Source organism: Triturus cristatus, chromosome 1_2 (genome assembly GCF_964204655.1).
Source record: "Triturus cristatus chromosome 1_2, aTriCri1.1, whole genome shotgun sequence".
In the NCBI taxonomy this organism is placed as follows: domain Eukaryota; kingdom Metazoa; phylum Chordata; class Amphibia; order Caudata; family Salamandridae; genus Triturus; species Triturus cristatus.
This window is the reverse complement of record NC_140580.1, coordinates 1,123,589,447-1,123,611,155: the sequence shown is the minus strand read 5'-3', so window position 1 is coordinate 1,123,611,155 and position 21,709 is coordinate 1,123,589,447.

The window sequence follows — 21,709 nt, the reverse complement described above, 5'->3', positions numbered from 1 at the left end:
AAGTACCTTTGGCAGTCAATGAATTACCACCAGCAATGCCCTATTATAGAGGAAATACTGCCACAAAGTGCTGCAATGTGTGACTGAACGTAAGAGCTCTGGGTGAGCCTACCAGGGTGAAACCCACAGCTAAATTCAGTTGCACGACGTCTAAGTCTAAGTCCTCAGTATGAAGTCTAAGTCCTTAGCATGAAGTCTAAGTCATGAGCATGAAGTCTACGTCATGAGCATGAAGTCTAAGCCATGAGCATGAAGTCTAAGTCCGTAACATGAAGTCTAAGTCCTTAGCATGAAGTCTAAGTCATGAGCATGAAGTCTAAGTCATGAGCATGAAGTCTAAGTCCTCAGTATGAAGTCTAAGTCCTTAGCATGAAGTCTAAGTCATTAGCATGAAGTCTAAGTCATGAGCATGACGTCTAAGTCCTCAGTATGAAGTCTAAGTCCTTAGCATGAAGTCTAAGTCATGAGCATGAAGTCTAAGTCATGAGCATGAAGTCTAAGTCCGTAACATGAAGTCTAAGTCCTTAGCATGAAGTCTAAGTCATGAGCATGAAGTCTACGTCATGAGCATGAAGTCTAAGCCATGAGCATGAAGTCTAAGTCCATAACATGAAGTCTAAGTCCTTAGCATGAAGTCTAAGTCATGAGCATGAAGTCTAAGTCATGAGCATGAAGTCTAAGTCCTCAGTATGAAGTCTCAGTCCTTAGCATGAAGTCTAAGTCATGAGCATGAAGTCTAAGTCCTCAGTATGCAGTCTAAGTCCTTAGCATGAAGTCTAAGTCATTAGCATAACGTCTAAGTCATGAGCATGAAGTCTAAGTCCTCAGTATGAAGTCTAAGTCCTTAGCATGAAGTCTAAGTCATTAGCATGAAGCCTAAGTCATGAGCATGAAGTCTAAGTCCTCAGTATGAAGTCTAAGTCCTTAGCATGAAGTCTTGCTTATGTGCCAAGTGTGCCAATATGCAGGTGTGAACTGTTGACGCCCTTTCCCCTATCCTGCAATCAATTTTGTGTCTAGTAATGTTTTGACTTCCCTTTGCTCAATCTTGCCCTTGATGGCATACACTAGCAGTATTTCCATACTGCTGCTAGTGGTGTAAAGTGCAATACTGCTGGGAAGTAATCTAAGTGGAGCTAGGATTGCATATATGAAGAGCCTCAACATGTTTCAGGCCATACAACATCTGCTACATTGTGCTTTATAACTAGTGTTAGTTTCCCATTCACTTATATAAAGTATAAATACAGGGTAATTTGTCCAGGTCCCCTGATGTTTTACAAATACTTTTTAGGGCTTGACGGACCCTGTTGTGAGGCTTGTTAACCCTTGTGATCTCCTGGATCCAGGTTGGATCTTCTGTAGAGTGTGTGGACATTGGAAGAGTGATTGAAAACCTGAAAAGGTTCAACAATGGTTCAGGATCCCTTGGCATGGGTTAGCGGTCACTTACGCTAGATTGCTGATGTTGCAAACCATGCAGGATCCGTAAACCCAACCTCACAGTCGGCAAACACTGTGCCAAAATCCGATGATTTTTTTTGTATTTAATAACAAAGGAGGTCCCGTTCGGTCACTCTCTTGATCCAGGAGTCAAAGGGGCCAGAGGACGCTCGACTCTCGCCTTATGGCACCTTCATGTTTTTTTAATAACAACATGGGCTGATTCCTCAAATACTGTGTACAACGGTGCAACATTTTTTCTCTAGCCGCCACAAACCAGACACTTTCAGGTCTGTAGATGCATCTTTTGGGTTTTCTACCCAAAATGAACAACAGCAGTAAAAGTTTCCTTACTCAACTGGATTTCAGTATTTTTAAATTTTGGTCAGTGGATACTCCGTAACTGGGCTTCGTGGACCACATCTGGGCTGATGGTCCTCAGCCTATCAAAACCACTCTTGTAATGCTCATTTCTCAAAAGGTATTGAAAGGATTGACACCAAACCAAGCAAAGTCACTTCCTCCAGTAACATTCTATTTTCATTCCATTTTGCTGTAATTTGGCCATTTCTTCTGTAGCAGATAGCAAAAGAATTCTATTTGAAATAAAAAGGAAATGACAATTTTGACCCCCTCCCCCACCTTTTGTCCCTGCTTGATGGATATGCATGTAACCTGCAGTGTACTTTTTGTGGGGGAAGTTTTGTATGAATGTATTTTTTTTTTTTTTGTCCTCATCTGCCACTCAAGTTCCAATATGCAATCTTGCAGGTTTATACGCATTGTGCTGCCTCAGTTACTAAAAACTGGTTGGGGCAGTAAGGTAATGGAGAGACTAACCCCACAGCACCAACGTTGCACCCAGCGATGATCGCTAAATAGTTGCCGGACAGGCAATGGCTAAAATCCAGCCAAGGTACTAAACTTAGCACCACCAAACAGGTAACCCCGAAAATGGGGTTAATGGCTTAATCATTGGACCTGCGGAAAAAAAACAAAAAAAAACCCAGATATTCAATGAACCCAATTCAGGAGATACCAGAAAGATCTTGTATCTGGATTACCAGATCTAGCCAGGTCCAATTTAGAGATCAGCAGGATGGAAGCATTCCAGTCATTAATAGAGGGAGCTAAGGAGTCCTTCCGCTTCCTACATATCTCCCTCCTTGCTAACAGGACAGCATAAAAAATAAGCTTTTTAGCCGAGGAGGGGACCCCTTGATAACAACCAAAAATTACTGATGTTAAATCCAGGGTAATGTTAATTCCAACCGAAAGAGAAAGAGTTTTACTAATGTCTTCCCAGAATAGGGACAAATGCGGGCACTCAAAAAACATGTGGATGTCAGAAGCAGCCACCAAACCACATTTCGCACAAGCCACACTACTCCCCTCAGAAAATTTAGAGAGACGAAGGGGTGAGTAGTAAGCACGATGAATAGTAAAAAGATGGTTCCTGCGTAACCATGCAGGTTTGACAATATCCCACATCATCATACAAGAGGAATTCCAAAGATGTAAATCGGAATTGGTGACATGGAGAGACCAAAGTTCCTCTGGTAATGAAAATGTTCCATCAGATTCCTCCAAAATTAAATTGTACCACAGTGAAATTTCCTTATTGGCAGGCGGCGTTATGAGGTGACTATATGCACCCAAGGGAAATTTAACACCGCGTGGAGCTTGAACAGAGTATGCACGAGTCCAGCTTGATATTTGGAAATACTTAAGCCTGGAGAAGTTTGGACCAATTTTAACACTAAGATATTCCCAGGGTAACAACTCCCCGTCAACGAATAGGTTGCCCCAATCCTTCAAGCCAGCCTCTCTCATAGGTTTCGCTAATGCATCCCCTAACCAAGCTGGGCTATCAGGAAGTTCCCACAACGGTGACCTGCTTCCATAGTACCCAACTTTAATAGATTTAGACATCTGTGCCCATATTTTAGCCATACCCCTTAAGATTTTCAATTTAATTTTTTTGAAAAACTTAGGGTTACCAAATTTAAAAAGAAACCCTGACTGGCTTACCCCTTCTACATCCAATAGCATTGAATAAAGGGACCCTACTCCATAGCCTACTGGGCTTTTTAATAAGATCCTAGCATGTGATAGCTGGAAAGCCCAGGCGTACGCCTGGAGATCTGGAGCAGCAAGCCCTCCTTTTTCCCTACGCCTCCTGATTTTTTTCCAGGAGATTCTTGGAAGATGTTTATTCCAGATAAAAGTACTAATGTCAGACTGCAATTTTCTGATGGAAGCAGGATCAAAATATAAAGGTATCGTATTAAACAAAAAAGAAACTTTCGGTAAGATGGACATTTTAACAAGGCTGACCCTACCCAGTAGGGAGAGTGGGAGGTGTGCCCATGTCTGAAGCAATTTACGGCATTCCTTTGCAACTTTTGCAAAATTAACAATAGTAATCTGGTCAAGGTCAGTTACTATATCCAAACCTAAATATCTCATCCGACTTGCCGGTCTAATTTCGGAGTTAAGGATACTATGGTCAATATTCCAGGTCATCATTTCAGTTTTCAGAGTATTAATTTCGTAACCAGAGACCATCCCAAACTCTGAGGCCAACTTAAATATAACTGGGAGGGCCTCTTGCGGATCAGAAGTAAATATAAGGATATCGTCGGCATATAGGGCCACTTTTCTCTCCCAGCCCCTGTGCGTAAATGCCTTGATGTTAACACTATCCCTCAAAATCTGGGCAAAGGGTTCAGCATACAAATCGAACAGGAGCGGGGAGAGAGGGCAGCCCTGTCTAGTGCCCCTCGAAATGTCAAATGAATCGGAGAGTATACCGTTTACCAAAACACGAGCCCTAGGGTTCTGATAGAGAAGACCAATCACCTGACGAAATCTATCCCCCACACCAAACTTTGCCAAGGCCTCCGACAGGTAAAACCAGTTAACTCTGTCGAAGGCCTTGGTGGCGTCCAGCGTTAGAACCGCCAAGGGCAAAGATTTTAAACATGCCATATCTATTGATCCAATCAGATCGAAAGTCAATTCAAACAGCTGTCGCCCCTTAATAAATCCCTTCTGGTCAGTATGTAAAATGGAAGGGGAGACCAAGGCCAATCTCTTTGCAAGAATGGAGGCAAAGATCTTATAGTCTCCATTCAAAATAGAGATCGGTCTGTAGGAACCACAGGCTGTTGGAGACTTCCCTGGTTTCAAAATAACCGTTATGGATGCGTTATCCCATGACACAGGTGGTCCTACTCCATCCAGCAGGATCTGATTAAACAATGTAACCAAAAAAAGAACAAGTTTCTGCTCTAACGTTTTATATATTTCAGCAGGCAGGCCATCAGGCCCTGACGCCTTGCCTTTCTTGGCATCATGAATGGCTTTCCTTACCTCCTCTTCCGAGATTTTACTATCCAGTATTGCTGACTGATCAACGGAAAGTTTTGGTAGAGCTATATTTCCAAGCCAATCATTGACCGTAGCAGCATCCAATATCTTATCTTCGCGGTAGATGCCTTGATAATAATCTCTAAACGCAGCTCTAATGTCTGCATCAGAAGAAAGGGGGACGTTATTGCCATTGATCTGGTTAATGTTGTTACGAACCTGATCAGTTTTTACTTTCCATGCCAACAACTTACCGGCACATTCCCCATACTGAAAATGTGCGATTTTACTGGCTTCCCATCTTTCCTGAAGCCGACGGTTTGAATCGAAGTCAGTTGGCCCTTTAAAGTAGATAATTTAAACCGAAAGGATGCCAAAACAGTATCTGTAGAGGCCAAGTTGGCGTCAATATCAGCCTGTGTTTTAGACAGATTCGCCTCAATTAAGGCGATGGCCTCTCTATACTCCCTCCTTCTATATGACATCTTACCCGTGATAAGACCCCTCAAGGCGGCTTTAAGTGAGTCCCAGACCACAGCGGGTTCCGCAGAACCCACATTCATCTCTAAAAAAGACCTCACTTCAGATTTTAGAAAAGTGACATCTTCAGGGTGAGAAAGTAAAGTACGGTCAAAAGACCAAGTTCTTACTACATCAGAAATAGAAACCACGAGTTCCAGTATAACAGCAGAATGGTCAGACAGATGTAACGGGAGGTAATAAATGTCCTTAACTGAGTCGGATAAACTATGGTTAATTAATATAAAATCTATCCTAGACTGATGGTTGTATTTATAGTTTCTAAAAGACACACCCTGCTGCTGACCAGCCCTTAATCTCCAAATATCGACATATCCATATTGTCTCATTTCATTCAACAAAAAAGATCTTGATTTCGAGGGAATACGAGATCTATTGTTATGGGATTTATCCAGGACTGGATCCAAGACAATATTGAAATCACCAGCTAATATAACTGGTTCCGGGAAAGACAGAAGATGAGAAAAAATCGCTTCCAAAGATGTAGGGTCATCGAGAATTGGGCCATAGTAACCAACAAGAGTAAAACGGGCACCCATAATTACCAAAGAGGCGATAACCCATCTTCCCGCCGGATCCACCTTAGAATCTAATACCCTGGCCTTAAGCTGCTTTTTGAAAATCAATGAAACACCTCGGGAAGTCATGGATTGAGAGGTCGATATTGTAAAATCAATCCATTTATTCCCTTTAGCCAAGGTATCAATTTCAGACTGGAGCAAATGTGTCTCCTGAAGGATGATGACCTGGGCATCTGAGTCCCGGAGATACTGCATCAATGTTCTAGCCCTAGGTTTAGTACGGAGCCCATTGACGTTCCAAGACATAATCTTTAAGCTAGCCATCCCCACTGACCCAAACTGAAATCAGCCTTGCACATACAATCAAATATAAGCTGACCCACTTCCATGAGAAAAATAGCAGTGCAATATAAAAGCGTAACTGACAAAAACGAGAGAGAAAAAAAAAAAAAAAGCTGGCTGATGAGGATTTTTTTTTAAATTTAAACCGTGAAACCCTCCCCTCCCCCCACCCGTCACCCTCCCCGTGGAGAACCCTTGGTGTATCTAACCGGATCACGCCCAGTAGATGGCTCCCCTATCACAGGCTCCCGTTACACCCAACCCGAATCCAGCAAATAAAGTGAGGAAAAAGGGAGAAAAGCACACTATATATAAGTGAATGCTGATTTCCTGCGTGAGTGGTGTTTCCCGTACCTGGTGACTCTAAACAGGGGCTGGCGAGTTCTCATTGCGGCACTTGCTTTTTCCTTCCCGCTGTCGCAGAGGCATACACGGCGACCGCTGGGTGGAAGGAAGGATTGGTGGACTTCATTACCCAGGCTCCCCCACTGCAGAGACCGGAACCGGACACCCGGCATTTCGCGCCCGAAGGCGCTTGAAAAATAATCCCGCCCTCCGCATCGTGGGACCGCGCGCGGGCAGCGCCGGGCTAAGCCCGGGCAAAGGGCGGGCCGTCTGTGGCCGTCCGGGGCCAAAGGAGGCCGGGCTGGGCCATATCCCTTACCTTTTACTTCAAAAATTTGATTAAAGTGATGCCCTCGCCAGGACCACGTGAAACTCCTTTAAGGGAGGGGGGCAGCAACACAGGGACACTGGACAACTACTTCAAATCTGCCAAAGGAGACGCAGGCAAGGAAAATTCTCTGGAGAGACGCAGGGCGGAGCGGCGGCGCTCCATTGAATCCATGAAGAGCAGACCCTTGACAGAGATCATCCCGTATCCTATTTCCCAAGAGGAAGGTACGCCCCCCAATAGCTTAAATCCTCCGACTCTTGAGGACTTCCCCCTCTTATTTCGGGAAATTCTTAGTTCCCCTGGGTTGGTCCCTGGAAAGTCCATAGACACAACCCCTCCCACGACATGTATTACCCCCGTTAATTTGGTTACCCAAACTCCCCCTTTGCATGCAACTAAGAAAAGTAAGCCAAAACAAAGTGTTGTGGTGGAGCTGCATAGGCCTCCACCAAGCAAACGTAGTAGGAAGTCAATGGGGGGAGGGGAAAAGCCAAACTATCCCATCTAGATTTTGGCAAAAAACACACAAACGCACTACAATCTGGGAGGGACAATGAGACTTTGCCTATTGCTCTTCCCTCCAAGGCCCCGAGCTCCAATATAGCTGTTACTAATAACGACCCAGTGGCCAATACATCTAATATAAATCCCCCTCTCACATCTATAGGGAGTATAGAATTCCTACTTTGTTCCCTTCTGCAGCCCATTAGCGATAGCCTGAAAAAAGTGGAGATTAGGCTCACTCTACTAGAGACATCTCTTACTACCTTGAACACCTTAGTTAGTAAGCAATCTAATAATATGGGACCTCATCTCCCCGTAGGAAACCCTCCTAAAATAGGAGTCCCACAGGGCGCCAACAAAGTCCCCCCTCAGAGCGTGCCTACTGCCCCCCCCTGCAGCCATTAATGGCTATTTCAGCCCAGGCACCGCGCAGTAACTCAACCAATAGGCCTTTACAACCAATAGACTCTGCCCCTCAAAGTTCCCAGACAGGGATTAATGGCGGCCACCAAGAAGCCGGCAGCACCCTTCTACTCGCCCCGGGCCGGCAAGCCCCAAGACCACGGAGACCAGATCTGCCGCCAGAAGCTAATAGTCTAACGGTGGTCCTAGCAGGTGCCCCCCATCTAAGATCAGGGGAAAATGAAGACTACCAATCCCTAAAGAAAAAGGTCATTAAATGGCTAAATTGGAACCGACCCCTACCATCTCATTTTAATAATGAGATTATTATGGTTAGAAGGGTCCCTTGGTTAGGGAAGACCAGAAAAACAATAATAGGGGATTGCATCTTGGTAACTTTTAAAGATCCGGGCACTGTTCTGCATATCTGTGAAGGAATAAATAGATCACTGGATTCCACTATTCAGACCCTTCCAGTATCCTTCTTTTTCCCCCCTATCCGCATGCACCATGCTCCATCGCATGATGAGTGGATAAGGGTGGAACATAGACGCAGACATAAGGACTATGTACAACGCCCAAATCTCCAATTGCAGGACACACCCTATTTTAATTTCAACCGTTTCAATTGTTTGAATGGTTTGGATGGGGTTGATTGACTTTCCGCTCACACGCCAATGACCCAAGACTGCGGCTCCTGTGGTCTTTCCAAGCCATCCACCCCGATTGTTGGTAAAACCCTTGGTCCACTGAACGATCCAGTGTTCCTGGATGATGGCACCAGCAGACTTTTTGATCTATCTGCCCATAATGTTGACAATGCCTCTGGAATATTGAATGAGCCAACACCTGTGGAGAACGGCTCCAGTGGACTTTCCGAACCATCGGTCCCTACTGTTGGTAATGCGTCAGAATTCCCGATTGCAGTAGAGTCTGGAACCATCTCCTCTAACCCCTCTGGTACGGCAACTAATACCCCTGAACATCTGAGGCTAATTTGCTGGAATGTTGCTGGACTGGCTAATAAACTGGGTGACCCGGACTGGGAAAATTATATCGAGACTGGAGACGTATGTATGTTCCAGGAAACCTGGGCCAGAGAGGACTATGGTCACCAAGGCTACATGTCATTCTTCATTCCAGCGAGGTGGGAAGGCAAAGGTCGTCCGTCAGGAGGGCTTACGACCTGGGTCGCATCTCATCTGGGCTGTGTGGCAACGCGGTTGTCGGCTAACTCTGAAGATATCCTTGCGGTTTCATTATCATGGCCCAACCAAGCTAAACTTGTGTTTATTAACATTTATTCTAGGCCAATGGGAATTGCAAAGGAATCACCGACCATAGATGAACTCTCCAACTTTATATCTGACCTACCGAGTGATTCATTCTATGTAGTGGGAGGGGATTTTAATTCTCATTTTGAGCCACTCCCTGGCCTTCTGGACGGGTTATCATCGGAAGAAGAGGCCAGATGGGCAGTGCCTTTAGTGGAAGCTCCACCTCCGAAGGTTTGGACCCCACTAGCACTACAAATTACAGCCCTCACCCTAAAGTTCGGAATCAGAGCTTGTAATGGGCGAATGAAATCCGACATACCCAGTAAAACCACCTACAACAGACCGGGAAGAGAGTCCCGTCTGGACTATGTCTTGGCCCAAATAGTGAAGTGGCCGACAATCCAGGATTTTAGGGTGATGGAAAGGACCGATAGTGACCATAATGCACTTGAGCTTGACCTTGTTCACCCTGGCCCCCAAGCTCTCGTGACTAACGCGGAAGGGAACAACCCTGCGCTCCTCCTTGACAACAGCAGGAGAAGGATCAGGTGGGAGCACTTGGTTACAAGCAAGAATAAACTCCCCATGCTCTATGATGGGATAACCCCCATCTTGGAAACTGTGGGGAACTTGGACACCGAGGCAAACAACAAAGACTCCCAGGGCAAATTGTACAAGGCTCATGAGGACCTCATAAAAGCTGCGGCACCTCATTTCACCTGCAGTTCACGAAAACTAAAAGGGGGGCGGCAAGGCAAAACATCATGGTATAACCTAGCATGCAGAAGGGCAAAAACAGAACTCCTTAGATTAATCAAGGAGGGTTTAGGGGGGGATAGCCTTAAACAAAGCAGGCGAGCTTACAAGAAACTCATTGCCCACGCTAAGGCAGAATGGGAGGAAAATCAGTGGGAAGAACTCACCAAGGCCTTAGCGACCCAAAACCAACGTCTGTTTTGGAGGATAGTGAACGGGGGGTCGGGGAATTTACAATCGGCACTAGAGCCCAACATTGCCCCAGGGGTGTGGCAGGCTCACTTCCAGACCCTATACAGTTCTGAGCCGGGAGAATCTCCTGCTGTTGTTGAGGTGGGCTGGCCGGACTGTGAATGGGAGCCAATAATGCTGGGCGAGGTCACCGCTGCCATCTCAGGACTGGCTTCTGGAAAGGCGCCGGGACTGGATGGATTACCAGGGGATATGTTTAAACAGGAGCCCACTGTTTGGGCCCCTTACCTTGCTGCCCTTTTCAATGGAGTTCTTGGTGGCATGGAAATCCCTAGTACTTGGCTGGGGGCAGAGGTGGTCCCCATCTTTAAAAGGGGCTCGCCTCTCCTCCCAGCCAACTACAGACCAATCAGTTTAATAGACGTGGCACAGAAACTGTTTGGTAGGGTTTTGCTGAATAGGCTCCAGGACTGGATGGAGGAGGTGGGTGCCCTTAGTCCCTACCAGGCGGGATTTAGGAAGGGGGTATCCACAGTGGACCAGGTTTTCAGATTGAACCTAATCTATTGGAGGACAGCAAAATTCGAGGGCGGTAGTCTGTACACAATTTTTGTGGACTTACGGGCCGCCTTCGATCTGGTGCCCAGGGGGAAACTTTGGAGCGTCCTGGCAGAGATGGGTGTTCCCCCGGACATCCTATTGATCTTACAGAGGCTGCACCACAATAATTACGCCCGAGTGAGGTGCGGGAGGTCGGGGGAACTGACCGATAGATTCCCTGTTGGCCGGGGGGTAAGACAGGGTTGTGTGTTGGCACCAACCCTGTTTTGCCTCTTCGTCAACGGGGTAATCGCCCATCTGAATGCCACTGACTATACTGACGCCCCCAAATTAAATGGCAGCAGGGTGCCCGCAATTATGTTTGCGGACGACACCCTGCTGCTATCCAAAACCCCTATGGGTATACAGAGGATTCTTGATTCCTTCGTGGCCTTCTGTACTGATAGGGGGCTGGAAATTAATGCGGCAAAAACCAAATTCATGGTTTTGAATCCGAGCCAAAAATTGCGGCCAAATCCGCAATTGGGAGCTGTACGGCTCGAGAGAGTAGCCACCTTTGAATACCTTGGTGTGACTCTCAACGAAACCATGACTTGGGGATCTCATCAGAGTAGGGCTAACCTCAAACTCATACAAACCACTGGGGGCATCGCCCGGATGATGACTGGTTCATCATACCGTCCATTGGGGGCACTAATCCAGATATATAAGGCCCAGGCTAGGGGAGCGATAATGTATGGGGCGGAACTATGGGGTCACACGTCTTGCCGGAGTCTGTCACTAACGGAAAATAAGTTTATAAGACAGATAGCCGCACTCCCGCCTAGCACCCCGCTCCTCCCCCTGAGGCTTGATTTGGGTTTACGACCGTTAGCTGATGAAATAAGCCTGAGACCCATAGCCTTCTGGCGTAGGCTGTGGAGTAGCAATGATCTTGCAGAATATCGGGCGGAACTGGTCGAACTTCTGAATCACCCAAAAGTGCTCAATATTCCTTTGGTCAAAAAAATCCTAGCCACTTGCATGGAAATAGGGCTCCCTGATTTATGGACTGAGCCAGCGAAAGCCGCACTAAACATCTCCAAAAAGTCCCTGGCTAATGTATATCACGAACACAAATTAGCCAGGGCCCAAGCCACCCAGGCAGAAGGGTCCTTATCCTCCGTGTTTCTGCAAAGCAAGGATCTCTATAGGTTTGAGAAGGTATTGGATCTTATTTCCCCTGTACTGGCCCGGAAGCTGTTTCTCCAATGGAGATACGGCACACTGCCCTTCCGGTCTTTTACAAGCACCTGGTCATCGGCTCCCACCACAAAGCAGTGTCCGGTTTGTGATGCTACGGAGGAAACTGACTTGCATGTGGCTTTCTTCTGCCCAGCCTACAAGGTAGCACGAAAATACTGGCTCCTCCCGCTGATAAGGAATATGGGCTGCAGGGAATATGCACCAATGTATAGGATTTTAAAATCTGATGTCTCTGGCCCAACTGTCTTCGCATTAACAAAATTTCTTACCAACGTTTGGCATACGCGTAACCGTATTCTAGAGGCGTTGGGTCCCTCTTAAAAAAGAAAAGAAAAGGGAAAGGAAGAAAAAAAAGAAAAAAAAAAAAAGAAAAAAAAAATTTTTTTTTTTTTTTTTGTAGGTACTTACCCTCCTCAACTAATATTCCATTTTCTTGTAGGTCTGCCCTGATAAACTAACCAATTAACCAATTGTTTTAACAATGATGAATTAAATTGCCTATTATCTCTTCTTTGATAACTCCTGTTTAATAACTTTTTAATTCTTAAGTGCTAAATTATTTATGTATTTTATCTTGTATGTACATATTTTACTTGTGCTTTTATGGTCATCCGACCGAAATAAAGCTATCAAAGAAGTTATGAATTATGTGTTTTTTTGGTTTTTTTTTTGTTTTTTATCCCTTTTTTTTCCCTGTTTTCTTCTTCTTTTTTATTTTTTCTTTTCTTTACTGATTACTAGAAGAATGAGATTTAATATGCTATAATACCTGTGAGCAATACGTAAGAACTCTAGCAGAGCTAAGGACTAGATCTAGAAAACCTTTCATGTAGTATTACCAGATGACTTATTGCCTATATCCGAAAGGAATTCGTCGGCAGCTTGGACTGACCTAATGTTTACCATTTTATTGTTGTACATAACCCTCAGAGAAGCTGGGAACACCAACTGCGCGGAAGCACCCAGCTTTCTGAAGGCCTCCAGCCGCCTACCAAACTCCCATTGCTTCTCCAACGTAACCCTAGATAGATCAGACCTGATAAGGAAAGTAAACCCCTTACCAGGTAATGTCTTCTGTTTAAGAGCTGCATTAAGAATCTGCTCTTTAAGGGAATAGGTATGGAAATTGACAAGGATTTTGCGTGATTTGGATCTTTGGGGGGTTCAGTTTGAATGGTTCCCTATGAACCCTTTGAATATCAATTGCCAATTGCTCCAAGCATAGAGCTTCTTTCAGCAAACAGATTACAAACTGTTTTATATCAGAGCCCTCTGTTCCCTCGGGGACATTAAGAATGCGAATATTTCATCTTCTCGCATTATTTTCCAAAACCTCCATCCTATCTAACAAGGCTTGTTCATCCCTTTTAAGATTAACAATGTCCTCTCCTGCTCTATCAAGATGTACCGACATCGTAGCTAGTTATTCCTCTAGAACTCCAGTCCTTGTTGACAACCCATCAATCTTGTTGTCTAGCGACTGACAATAGTCCCGGATCTCTGTCTGCATAACTGAAGATTGCTCAAACCCCCGTTTTATATCCTGAGACAAAGCGGTGAACATCGCAAATAAGGAGGCTGCCGAGAGATTTGTAGCCGGAACATCACCATCACAAGAAGGGATAGGAGGGAGGGGGATTACCATAGATTGGTCCAAGTCACCACCCCCCTGGTCCAGAGTATGATCCGTAGCTATAGGCAAGTTATTCCTCAAATCAGGGCTAACAGCAAGTGCCCAATGGCTACCCCCATCATCCAAGGAGGCTTCAGTCGTCAGTATGTTTGCAGATGTAGAAGCTACTGAGATTACCGGCATCCCCCCCCCCAATGGCACCAGAGGCGCCTGGAGCCAAAAGGGTAGATGAAACATCCAGGAGGGGAGGGAGAACAAGGGATGAGGATAGGGTAGAAAGAGTCGCTGGGACAGAGTTTATCAGTGCAGTGCAGTGCAGTGCAGACATTGCCTGTGATTCAACGAGATTCAAAACCTGTGGGACCACTTTAAAATAGGAACGAAGCGAAGGTGTAATTTTTGATATAGCCTCTGCTCCTATAGTAAGATTACGTGTTATTTTCTCTCTGGACCCTTTAGATTTAACCTCGGTGGACAAATGGGAGGAGGCTCTCTTATAATGGGAGGAGGTAGTGGTACTAAATGGAAGAGAACTAGGGGCAGGTGCCTTACCTTTTCTTTGGCAACCTTTTCCACCTCTCCCACCTCTCCCCTTACCTCTGGGCGCTTGATGTTGTTGAGAGTACAGACCTTCAAAATCGTGTAGTACCCCACGGGGGGGCAATTGTAGTTTTGACTCTTGCGCCTGTACCTTCTCTTCGCTGATGGTATGCCCTTCCGACACCGGCGTAGCCTCCTTTTCCTCTAAAACCCCCACTGTAGCCTGCTGAGTAGCAATATCCTCAGCGCACACAGCACGCACCAGACTGCGTGCCCTCCTGCCACGGCGCAGCTCCAGGGCGGCCGAGGACCATGACCACCGGACCAGTGGGTTGCCCGCAGCGACAGGAAGAGCGAGGCATACAGGGACACACTCAACACTTCATTTTATGAATGTATTACGAAAACAAAATGCAGCTTTTCAATAGAAAGTGTGCTCTAACAATAAATATAGAGGCCCTATCAGTGACTCTGTATTATATATATAAATATCATGGAAACAATCCCAGAACTTCATCAATTACCATCACTACGAAGCAGACACGGATCCATGATGCTGAGGTGCATTTCTTATTATTTATTCATGTATGTCCATGATGCGTTTCGGCCACTACAAGTGGCCTTGATCTCATATACACACACACACACACATACACACACACACATGTATGTGTGTATTCGTGTATTACATCACTGATAACATCTGAAGTCTATGCCAGTGCAAGTTATACTCATGTAACTGGCAAATTTCAGAGATTTGTTTTGGCATTTTGAATGGTAGTTCTTTCTCTGTGAATTTCTAAGTTAAAATCTTACCACCTTCCTTATGTATATTTCCACTTTACCTTTTGATTGATTTTTCTGTGAGATATATATTATTATTTAAAAGCAGCTTTTGGAGCCAAAACTTATGTGAAGGCATTTGATAAAGACAATTACTGTCGAAACGCGTCATGCCATATTTCCTGCAATAAAGAGTCTTCTTGATGCCCCTGCTGTGTCCCTCCGATTGCTTCCTAGTGAAGAGGTCGAATATTGAATATGTTTGCGCGCTAGCGCCTGGCGCACTGAGGTGACCCATCCAACGAGTGTCCGGAGATTCAAGGGCAACAAAGAAAGGTGACTCCAAGGTGTTGGATTTCTCCGTGACCGCCGCATCCAGGGATCGCTAAAGGCTGCTGTAAATGTACAGTTCGTGACTTCACAGAGAGATGGAATCATGGTATTACTGTCTTCGGCTTAGCGAGACTTGGACTGATGTGGCTGGACGTCTGGGGGAAAAGGAGGATAAATTTTGAAGTGACATCGGATTTGCATCTACATGCGCACAGGCAATGCTTTTAATTTTCTAATATTCAGCACTCACTACGAGAACCTTGGGACCGAAATGAGACACTTACCTGGCAGGCCGTCATGGTGCTTGCTGGGATTTCAAGTTCACCAATGTGGGCTTCAATAATGCTCCTATCAAAATTCAGCCCAGCTGAACCACAACCAATGGGTTAACAGCATAATTATTTAAAAGCAGAGTTTGGAGCCAAAACCGGTGTGAAGGCATTTGATAAAGATAATTACTGTCGAAACGCGTCATGCCATATTTCCTGCAATAAAGAGTCTTCTTGATGCCCCCGCTGTGTCCCTCCGATTGCTTCCTAGTAAAGAGGTCGAATATTGGATGTATATATATATATATATCTATATAGATGGGGAACTGAGCCTACTTAAGGTTGTAATATACTTACCTCTGTTGGGACAGCATATACCAGCATGCCGCTGGATGTCAAGACTGTGCCATGCCCACTAAGGGCGGTACTTCATTCACTAAATGGCCGAATGAAGTGAGTGGTGAGTTGTCATTTCTCCCTGTGCTGAGTCCATGATGAAGGGGCGTACCAGCCTTGAAACGTGTCGGACAATGGAAGTAATGCTATGAAGGCCAGCAATGCGAGTGACAGCAAGGCATATACACCAGAGGTGGGGAGAGCGCCGTGTGCCCTCTCAGAGCTTGAGGGCTTTTTGCGGAACATTTACATTACACGGCTACCCTTGGCCGTGGAGAGGAGCGCCATTTCTGGCTCAGATTAGAAGTGCATCTGAGAGCGGAAAGGCTTGTGAAGGGAACCTTCCTTTCTGGTGAGCGCGCTTTCCCGAGGGTGATTTTGCTCGCAACCTCACTTTCTCTCCTACTCAAGGAAATATATGAAAGCTAATAATACAGGGGAACTGAGCCTACTTAAGGTTGTAATATACTTACCTCTCTTGGGACTGCATATACCAGCATGCCGCTGGATGTCAAGACTGTGCCACGCCCACTAAGGTCGGTACTTCATTCAATAAATGGCCGAATGGAGTGAGTGGTGAGTTGTCATTTCTCCCTGTGCTGAGTCCATGATGAAGGGGCGTACCAGCCTTGAAACGCGTCGGACAATGGAAGTAATGCTATGAAGGCCAGCAATGCGAGTGACAGCAAGGCATATACACCGGAGGTGGGGAGAGCGTCGTGTGCCCACTCAGAACTTGAGGGCTTTTCGCGGAACATTTACATTACACGGCTACCCTTGGCCGTGGAAAGGAGCACCATTTCCGGCTCAGATTAGAAGTGCATCTGAGAGCAGAAAGGCTTGTGAAGGGAACCTTCCTTTCTGATGAGCGTGCTTTCCCGAGGGTGATTTTGCTCGCAATCTGACTTTCTCTCCTACTCAAGGAAATATATGAAAGCTAATAATACAGGGGAACTGAGCCTACTTAAGGTTGTAATATACTTACTTCTCTTAGGACTGCATATACCAGCATGCCGCTGGATGTCAAGACGGTGCCACGCCCACTAAGTTCGGTACTTCATTCAATAAATGGCCGAATGGAGTGAGTGGTGAGTTGTCATTTCTCCCTGTGCTGAGTCCATGATGAAGGGGCGTACCAGCCTTGAAACGCGTCGGACAATGGAAGTAAGGCTATGAAGGCCAGCAATGCAAGTGACAGCAAGGCATATACACCGGAGGTGGGGAGAGCACCGTGTGCCCTCTCAGAGCTAGAGGGCTTTTTGCGGAACATAGATATATATATATATAGCATCTGACGAAGGAAGTAATTCTGAAACGCGTTATGCTGCCAATAAAGTTGCCAGTTCCTGAAAGCCACTGTGTGTGCCCGGATCTTCTTTTGTGGGGGGTCTTGCCTTGTGATGTTTCGGTGCATGGCCACTAGCACCTTGGGCACCCCATCCTCAAGTAATGCGGCAGGAAAAGTGGCACAACTTGGTACTTTCAATGTTCTTGAAGCACTGCCGCATCGCCGCAGCCCGATAATTGACAGTAAAAGCAACACTTGTTGGGACTGACTTCGGTCCGTGAATCCAGTCCGGGTTTCCCTGGAGGGCAGTTAAGCGGTGGATGTTGGGCTTGAGGGGCCGGCAGCGTGGTGTCTGGACATTGGAGTTGCAGGCAGAACAGTGAGCGCCACCCACTTGGGAAAGGAGGTACTCACCTGAGACGCCCGGATCTCTGCCACGCCCTCCCTTCCAACCTTTGCCTATCGCAGCGAAGTCAACGCCATTTAAAGATTGGACATTGGCAACACTGGTTATCTGAGAGCATCTGACGAAGGAAGTAATTCTGAAACGCGTTATGCTGCCAATAAAGTTGACGGTTCCTGAAAGCCACTGTGTGTGCCCGGATCTTCTTTTGTGGGGGGTCTTGCCTTGTGATATATTTAATATATATATATATATATATCTATATATAGATGGATAGATGGATAGATAGATAGATAGATAGATAGATAGATAGATAGATAGATAGATAGATAGATAGATAGATAGATAGATAGATAGATAGATAGATAGATAGATAGATAGATAGATAGATAGATAGATAGATAGATAGATAGATAGATAGATAGATAGATAGATAGATAGATAGATAGATAGATAGATAATTAAACAAAGGACTCCCTTTCAGCCCCAACAATACGAATCCAACCTTCCTATTGATCTGTATAAATGTTGCCGCAAACTTAAGCTAAAAAACATTTTGAGAGTAAAGCACAGAACCCAACCAAAACAACAGTTACAATTATGGGTATATCACAAATAAGCCAAAAAGACATCCCAACTCTAAGAACCCTGATATCTCTAGGAGAAGAACAAGAACTCAGATCCACAGAACTGATACAACCTGAAAAAACGGACAAACAATTTTGTCAGAATCTGGGCATCGCGACATATAAAGGAGGAGATAGCACAATCAACTTTCTGCACACAACTGCCACCCGGCAACAAAATTTATCTATTTCAAGAGATTATGATAGATGACATTAATCAACTAATACAAAATAACTCTCAGATCAACCCCATTGAAGTCTGTACTCAATAATATCATCTTAAATTACAGGATTGGAAAGATCGAGACCTGATTGATTTTGAAGAGTACATGTATTTAAAGGTTGATTATCCCACTATCCCAACAATATGCTTTCTACCGAAAGTGTATAAATCATTAATAAATCTGATGGGAAGACCTATAGTGAGTTCCATTGGGTCACTTTCAGAAAAAACATCTAGATTTATTATCTTTTTAATGGACTACACTACCTCCCTACCATCTTATCTACGAGATACAATGGACTTCCTCAATAAAATTTTAAAAATCCCATGGGAAAAAGAATTCATAATTCCAACTATAGATGTGACATCTATCTATATACATCAATTCTCTATGATGATGGATTATCAGCTGTAAAACATTTCCTACAAACAAGATCAATACGTTTTTTAGAACAATCAGAAATGTTATTGGAAATGTTAACATATTGCCTAACCCACAACATATTTCTCTTCAAAAGAGACCTCTTTCAACAAAAACAGGAACCACAATGGGTACATCCTTTGCGCCCGCTTATGCCAATCTCCTAATGGCGCTTTGGAAAACTGAAATTATGAAGAATCAGAAAAAGTTGAACATCAAATTCTGGACAAGATTTATTGATGATCTGTTTGTGATATGGGAGGAAAATCAAAGAGATTTTGAAACCTTCATAAACTCATTGAACAGCAACAAACATAACCTGTCATTTACATCCTAAATTAGCAAATTAAGTGTTATCTTCCTAGATGTAGAAGTGTTCATCAAAAATCAAAAACTCTGCGCACAAATACACTGACAACCAACAGCATGCAAAAGTATCCTCCACGGGAACAGTGGACATCCAAACAATTTAAAGTGGAGCTTACCATATAGAGAGATGCTCAGAGCAAAGAGGAACTGCTCAGAAGCAACAGACATTGAACAACAATTGGAGGAAAAGAGTGTTCGCTTTCGCGAAAGAGGTTTTCCTCTAGAAGCAATACAAACCGCAAAAAACAAAGCCAGGCAAAAACCAAGTGATGAACTTTTAACACCACGAACAAAAACTTATGGGAAAGACAATGAAGATGAAAAAATATGGCTGATCATAGACTTCAATAATGAGAACAGAGAGCTAAAAGAGATTATACAAAGAAATTGGAAAGTTCTTGCTTGAGATGAAACTCTAAAAAAGACACTGTCCCTGAACTCAAGTCTCACATACAGGAAGACACAGTCTACCTGGGAGAAATCCTCACACAAAGCCATCTGAATATAAAACAACCAACAATATCATCCTGGTTAAATACCCCAGGCTTCTGGAAATGTTCAAAGTGCCAAGCATGCAAGCATGGTCAAAATCCTTTAATGTATAAACTTCAAAATGGAAAGACTGAGCAAATTAAAGAGCACATCACCTGTGAGTCAAAATATGTGGTATACATATAGGAATGCCCATGTGAGAAACAATATGTAGGAATTACAATAAACAAACTGAAATTGCGAATTGTTCAGCATCTACCTGCTATCAAAAATAATGACTTTTCCTACCCAATTGCCAAACACATTTTTGACCTTCATGCGAGTGAAAGTCAACAACTGAAGTACTTTGGCATAAAACTTGTGAGAAGAAAAGAACGAGGAGGTAACAGAATGTTAGACCTAAGACGGATTGAAGGACGTCTCATTTTAGCAATAGGAAGAGAAAAACCTTTTTGACATAATCTGGATGCAGACCTGCACATACACCTGTAGAAATCAAATTAATTTAATGAAATGTACTTTCTTCGGTCGTCACCTTCTTACAATTGTTTTAAGAACAAAAAGGAAGGAAAGGAGGACAGAACAGAAAACAAGAATTGTAGGAAAAGTAATAACAGGATGATGTAATGACTTAATTTTTAAATCATGTCTTTTTAATTACACTAGCACTTTACTCATACATGTATGGGAATTGATCATTATAAAAAGAAAATACACTGGAGCCCCTATGAAATTTGGTGAAAAGAAGTCTTTACCATTGTTTTAGAATTATAATGATGAAATGATATAGGAACTAATATAGAATGCACTTCACTCTTAATTTGAAAAGAGAAAGTTAATATTTAATGAAATATGATAAAAACCTCTCTCACCTATATCTTCTTATTGCAGGTATCACTTTAATACTGAATTTTATTAATAGTTGACACATAATTGTGAAAGACAAAAAGCGTATTGAACTTTTATAATTCTGTTGTATTTAAACTTTTTAAACTCTTCTATACCAAAATCAACATGAATTTACAAAGATTATTTCAAAAATTAATGTATCAAATTCCCATTATATTAGGAAAATATATTCACCTGCAGTTTATGTCAACCTTTCAATGCAATAAAAAGAAATACGTTGAAATGAATTGTATGTACACTACAAGCACACTTCAAAATGGCTTACAAATGTTGCCACTCATAGAATATGAAGACTAGCAGCCTAGTGAAGTATTGCAATGAAAAGTGATGAGGGGCTAATGCATATGAGCACTTTAAAGAAGCTCTAGACGAAGGGACTCTATGGTCCAGTAGAATCCATTTTAACCATTGTTTTTCAGTGAAAAAATATATATATATATTTACTTAAAAAACTTACATTGAAAAAACCCTGAAATGTTGCCAGTTATATATGATTGACATATTTATACCTTTCTCTCCCATAGATTTCATATGTTATCTGTGATGTGGTACATGAGGACATGAGCAGTACATCAGGTGATAATATGTATGTTAGTTATGTAAACCTGGTGAAATTCAGTGTTTTTTTGTTTTGTAAAGATTAATGCTGTTAGTAAATGTTTACGTTTTTTTTAACGTAAGTTAAAATCTTACTAACTTCCTCATGTGTAACTCCACTTTACAATTTTTGTAGAGATTTTCTACTTTTTTTTCTAACATAAAGTAATATCCTTTTACAATGTGTTTGAAGCCAAACCCCTGCTGTGCGGGCCTTGGCCTCAGGGCATGCCCTGTGCCCAACCCCCTACAGGCAGTCAAGCCTCTATTAGCGGGCAGCCACCCACTGCCCCTCACCCATCATTCTTCCTGTTGTTTAATGTTTTCCCAATCCTGTGGGAGTCCCGCAGGTGGCAGTGGGGCCCTGCTGGCTTCCACGTGACTCCCTGTTGGACCACGGCACCCCAGAAAGAAGGTTTCATTTAAAACAACACTTTCACAAGGTCGAGGTGGCCAGGGTACCTGTACACTGCCCATTCATAGCTTTTACCTTTCAGTCCTCTGGTCCTCCTGTAAGGGTGGCCACAAAATTTTTGTTCAGGTTGTGTTCAGCCAATCACAGCACAAAGTATTGTGGGTGCTTTTTGATATTGCAG